At 44.2% G+C, this 6360-nt stretch overlaps 1 non-coding gene across 1 annotated transcript; it reads left to right on the top strand.

Moving 5' to 3' along the window:
- Positions 1-5747: 5747 nt before the first annotated feature.
- LOC141662896 (small nucleolar RNA R71) lies at positions 5748-5854 on the top strand. The gene has a single exon (XR_012550999.1). It is a non-coding gene; the product is annotated as a small nucleolar RNA R71 (small nucleolar RNA).
- The last annotated feature ends 506 nt before the right edge of the window (positions 5855-6360 follow it).

Raw genomic sequence — 6360 nt, 5'->3', positions numbered from 1 at the left:
TTTCTCCAAAAAAATTTTCTTTTTCATGTTTTTATCACTAAGAACCTATAATCGAATTCTAAGCATAATAAATAGATTGACCTTGAAAACAACCAAATCATAACAACAATCTATCCCTTACGCATTCTTTAAGACTCAGTGGACTTACAATTGTTTCTAGCATGCATATCAACCTACACAACTTAACATCACTTTAATGCTATCACTACACTCGCATCAATATCACAATTCAGTCGATAAATCATTGCAAAAGGGATCATAGTAAATGCATGAGCTACATGACATTCATAAAAAAAAACTATATGGCATAAATTATGCAACTATATGAACTAACTATCATGAATATGCAACTAAATGACACACACACAATATTCCTTTAACTACCACCCCCAAACTAAAAATCTTCACTGTCCTCAGTGAAAGTAGTAGAAAGGAACACAGGGTATACCTACTCGGAGTCATCATCATCATCACCCTTAGCGGGTGGAGTATCAGGCGGCGGGTATGCAGAGTCCTCACCAAAAACTGGCCACTGGATATCAGCTCCAAGGCCTCGAAAAGCAGTCCCTAACGCAAGGGTGAGCTCCTGAGCAAACCTACTCTGCGTCTCATACATGACATCCATCCGCCGTGAAAGCCTCCTATACTGGGCATCACCCATCCCAGCACCCTCCTGAGCTCTCGACGAACCAGCCTCACCACGCCCTGGCCTAGCCATAGTAGCACCTCGTGCTGGACGCCCTCCTGGAAGACGATAACCCAGCCCATGCTCCTCAGGCTCACCACCGGTCCACTCCTGCATCCCATTCAGAGTGCCAGAATCTATCAGAGCTGCTGGCAACTGCAACTACTCATGAGCCGGCCAGTTCACTCCCACTGCTCGGCATAGCTTCGTAACCGTGGATGCATAAGGGATGTTCATATGCTTTGCTCCCCTCAAAAACTTCAGAATTCCTTGGTAGATAAACTCACCAAGGTCCATATAGTATTCCTCATTCAGAATTCCCCACAACAGCTGTGCTCTCTCAACTGTGACCTCGTGTGCATGTGACGAAGGCAAAATATTAGCACATATAAATGCATTCCATGCACGGGCATACCTGTTCATGGCGATCGCCGGAAAGTGACGATACTCATTATTGGCTGGACTGCGGTTCCAAACTGTGCCCGGTCGACAGAGAGTCGCACAAATCAAATCCAAGTCAAAATCCTCTGCAGTCTTTTCATTCCAGTTCTCCTCCTCGGGCTTCCTCTCTCGCTGTCCAATCACACGGCGAATCGCCGCAGGATGATAATCAACCGTCAGCCCACGGACTACAGAAAACCCATTCTTTTCAGCCTTCGCGTTCGCGTAGAACTCGCGAACAACGCTCATTGGTACTGCTTCGGGTGACTCACAAAAAGCTATCCACCCCTTCTCTGCAATCATGGGCAACAACTCACCATCCCTCCCTGATGGTAAAAACCCCCTCTCCTTCAGAATCAGCTTCCCCAACAGCCTAGTGTACTCCTTCTCCGCAGCTCTGTCAGTTAACCGAGGCCTTGCAGTAGTGCCCCTCGAAGAATCAGCAGTAGGAACTGTGATGCTGCTGTCAATAGTGCGTGCTCTCTTGGGTGCCATTGATTCGTGAATAGAAGTGTGTAAGAACTGATTTTTGATGTTTGTGAGAGGGTTTAAGTGTAGGAAGTTTTGTGGGAGATATGTAGGATAGGTGTATATATATATAGGGTATGGATTAGATTAGGGTTTGGGAATTAAGGGTTAAAATGATGGGGTAGTGGGAACAATTCGTGGGTTTATGGGCTAAAACTGTTTTTGTGTTTTTTTTTTTTCTGAACTGCAAAAAATTTTCTGGAACTCGACCCCTGCGCGGCCGCTCAGCATTTCTGCGCAGGCGCGCAGCAAGCTGCGCGGCCGCTCAGCATTGCTGCGCGGGCGCGCAGAGGGTCTCTGGAATTTTTTTTTTCAGCCCCTGTTTTCTGATTTTTTTTGTGTTTTTGGATAGGTTATTAACTTCTAAGGGTTCCTGTAACAACAATTCATGGGTTGCCTCCCACGCAGCACTTCTTTTTCGTCATTAGCTTGACGTTCCTTACCTTTCTCAAGTAGTCAACAAAATGGCACTAACCACCTCTCGGTTTGCCATGTCCCCATAGTAGTGCTTTAACCGCTGACCGTTAACCTTGAATGCTTGGTCCGAATCATTCTCAAAAATTTCCACCGCTCCATGTGGAAACACAGTTTTGACAATAAAAGGTCCAGACCACCTTGATTTCAACTTCCCAGGAAAAAGTCGGAGCCGAGAGTTGAATAAAAGAACTTGTTGCCCTGGCACAAATAACTTAGGATGTAGCTTCCTATCGTGCCACCTCTTCACCTTTTCCTTATACATTTTGTTATTCTCGTACGCTTGAAGTCGAAATTCATCAAGTTCATTAAGCTGAAGCATTCTTTTCTTACTAGCTGCATCTAAATCCAGGTTCAATTTCTTCAATGCCCAGTAGGCCTTATGCTCAAGCTCCGCTGGTAGATGACATCCCTTACCGTACACCAACTGAAACGGTGACATCCCTAGTGGAGTTTTGTATGCTGTTCTGTAAGCCCAAACAGCTTCATCGAGCTTTAAAGATCAATCCTTCCTTGACGGACAAACAACCTTCTCTAGAATGCGCTTTATCTCTCTGTTAGACACTTCCGCTTGACCATTTGTTTGCGGATGATAGGCAGTAGCTACTCGATGATTCACATTATAACGCTGCATCATAGAAGTGAACTTACGGTTGCAAAAATGCGATCCTTCATCACTTATGATTACCCGAGGCGTTCCAAACCTTGTGAAAATTTGCTTATGAAGAAAATTTAGTACTACCTTTGCATCATTTGTCGGTAAAGCTTTAACTTCGACCCATTTTGAGACATAATCGACTGCCAGCAAGATGTACTGATTATTGCAAGATGAGATAAAAGGCCCCATGAAATCGATTCCCCACACATCAAAGACCTCGACTTCAAGCATCATATTTAATGGCATCTCATCCTTCCTTGAAAAATTTCCCACTCTTTGGCAACGATCACACCTTAAAACAAACTGATGAGCATCCTTGAACAAAGTAGGCCAGAAAAAACCTGCTTGCAGAATACGAGCTGCCGTCTTCTCACCTCCATAGTGTCCACCATAAACCGTGGAATGGCAGTCTCATAATATCCCCTCCGTCTCACAGAACGGAATACATCTCCTGATGATCTGGTCAGCTCCCTGTCTAAACAAATATGGTTCATCCCACATATACCACTTCACCTCATGCAGAAACTTCTTCTTTTGCGCGGATGTCAAATTAAGAGGCATTATATTACTGACAAGATAGTTTACAATATCTGCAAACCATGGTTCTTCCTCCTGAATTACAAACAACTGCTCATCCGGAAAAGATTCATTGATTAACGTCCTATCTTGTGAAGTAGAATCGGGATTCTCCAACCTAGAGAGATGGTCAGCTACTTGATTCTCGGTACCTTTTCTATCTTTGATCTCTAACTCAAATTCCTGAAGTAAAAGCACCCAACGAATGAGTCTCGGCTTCGAATCCTTCTTAGAAACCTGATAGCGAATAGCTGCATGATCGGTGAATACTGTTACTTTCGTACCAAGCAGATAAGATCAAAATTTCTCAAAGCCAAAGACTATAGCCAAAAGCTCCTTCTCAGTAGTGGTGTAGTTCAATTGGGCACCATTTAAAGTCTTACTCGCATAGTAGACCACATGGAAGAGATTTTTCTTGCGCTGTCCCAGAACTGCACCTACCGCATAATCACTCGCATCACACATCATCTCAAACGGTTCTGTCCAATCTGGTGCTGTAATAACTGGTGCAGTGATCAAACTCTTCTTGAGAGTCTCGAATGCTGCTAAACATTCATCATCAAATTTGAAAGGCACATCTTTCTCAAGCAAATTACACAACGGCTTAGATATCTTTGAAAAGTCATTGATGAATCGCCGATAAAAACCCGCATGACCAAGAAAACTACGGATTCCTTTCACAGAATTGGGTGGGGGAAGATTTTCAATGACTCCCACCTTGGCCTTGTCCAATGCATCAGACATTAGCATGTGCTCGAGTTCCGAAGTAACCGTGGAATCAATCACATCCACTTTTAAGCACTCCTCATCTTCTGTAGGGAATTTCATTGCCTTGAATACGTTGAAGGTCACATCCTGATCTTGGACCCGCATAGTAAGTTCCCCTTTTTACACATCTATCAAGGTACGGCCAGTAGCCAAGAAAGGCCTCCCCAAGATTATGGGAATCTTCTTATCTTCCTCAAAATCCAGAGTAACAAAATCTGCTGGAAAGAAGAGCTTATCCACCTTGACGAGCACATCCTCAACGATGCCCCTTGGGTAAGTAATGGAACGGTCCGCCAATTGTAGCGACATGTATGTGGGTTTTGGATCAGGCAGATCCAGCTTTTTAAAGATCGACAAGGGCATCAGATTAATGCTTGCTCCTAAATCACAAAGGCACTTGTCAAAAGTTAGATTGCCAATGGTGCAAGGAATGGTGAAGCTTCCTGGATCTTTCAGTTTTGGTGGTAACTTTTGTTGCAAAACTGCGCTGCATTCTTCCGTGAGAGCAACGGTTTCAAGGTCATCCAGTTTCACCTTCCTTGAAAGAATAGTCTTCATAAACTTCGCATAACTAGGCATTTGTTCCAGAGCCTCAGCGAAAGTATATTGATGTGAAGTTTCTTGAACACCTCCAGAAACTTCCCGAACTGTCTATCCAGCTTTTGTTGCTGCAATCTCTTAGGAAAAGGTGGTGGAGGATAGAGCTGTTTCTCCCCTGTATTAGCCTCAGGTAGAGTGTGTTCAACAGTAGTCTTCCTTGGTTCCGCCGCTTTCTCCTTTTTCTTAGATTCTTTATCTCTAACTTCAGCTTCTACTTCTTTTGCCTTTTCATCCTCAGCTACTTTTCCAGACCTTAAGGTAATAGCCTTGACTTGCTCTTTAGCTTCCTTCCTGCCCGGTACTTCCGTGTCACTGGGAAGAGTGCCAGGTTGACGATTGAGCACTGTATTGGCTAATTGACCGATTTGATTTTCCAAGGTCTTGATAGAAACCGCCTGACTCTTGCACAACAGCTTAAGTTCCTCAAAATCAGCACTAGTAGGAGCAGCTGCACTTCCCTGTTGAGGATATGATTGCCTTGTAGCATACTGCTGTGGTTGCTGGAATCCAGGTGGGTTAAACTGTTTACTCACCCCTTGCTGATATGGTGGCTGAATAGCATTCTGATTATTCCTCCAGCTGAAATTTGGATGATTTCTGTTATTAGGATGATAGGTCGCTGGCACAGGCTGCTGTTGTCGCTGATAATTATTCACATACTGAACAGATTCGTTGACAAGAGAACACTGATCCGTAGCATGAGAACCTGCACAAAGCTCACAAACCATAGCTATTTGATTAACTCCATACGTAGCCAGAGAGTCAACCTTCATTGATAGCGCTTGGAGCTGGGCTGCAATAGCGGTGGCTGCATCAACTTCCAGAATACCTGCGACCTTTCCTGACGTCATCCTTTGAGTTGGGTTTTGATGCTCATTTGCAGCCATTGTCTCTATAAGATTATACGCCTCAGTATAGCTTTTAGCCCATAAGGCTCCTCCAGCTGCTACATCGAGCATGGGCCGAGATTGGGCCCCCAAACCATTATAAAAACCAGTGATTACCATCCAATCCGGCATTCCATGATGTGGACATTTTCTCAACATTTCCTTGTAGCGTTCCCAAGCCTCGCACATAGATTTTGTAGGTTGCTGCGCAAACTGAGTAAGAGCACTCCTCATAGCAGCAGTCTTTGCCATTGGATAAAACTTCACCAGAAACTTTTGTGCAAGATCTTGCCACGTAGTGATGGACCCAGCTGGTTCAGAATGTAACCAGTCTTTAGCCTTATCCCTCAGTGAGAATGGGAAAAGCCTCAACTTGATAGCCTCATCAGTCATGCCATTATACTTAAAAGTGCTGCAGATCTCGACAAAATTCCTTATGTGCATGTTGGGGTCTTCAATTGCCGCTCCTCCAAAAGAAACAGAATTCTGCACCATCTGAATAGTGCCCGGCTTGATTTCAAAGGTGTTAGCTTGAATAGCCGGATGAAGGATGCTTGACTGAATATCATCAATTTTAGGCCGAGAAAAATCCATAAGAGCTGGATCAGCTTGAACAATACGATCTCCCATGTTTACTGGTTCTTTCTGCTCAGCACCTGAATCCGAATCCTCAAAATCTAACTTCTCCGGAATATCAAGAACTTCGTTTGTCTCCTCAGTTGTATCTAAAGTCCTCTTGCGAG

This window comes from Apium graveolens, chromosome 5 (assembly GCF_009905375.1).
Source record: "Apium graveolens cultivar Ventura chromosome 5, ASM990537v1, whole genome shotgun sequence".
Taxonomy (NCBI): Eukaryota; Viridiplantae; Streptophyta; class Magnoliopsida; order Apiales; family Apiaceae; genus Apium; species Apium graveolens.
This window is presented reverse-complemented; position numbering and strand designations above follow the sequence as displayed.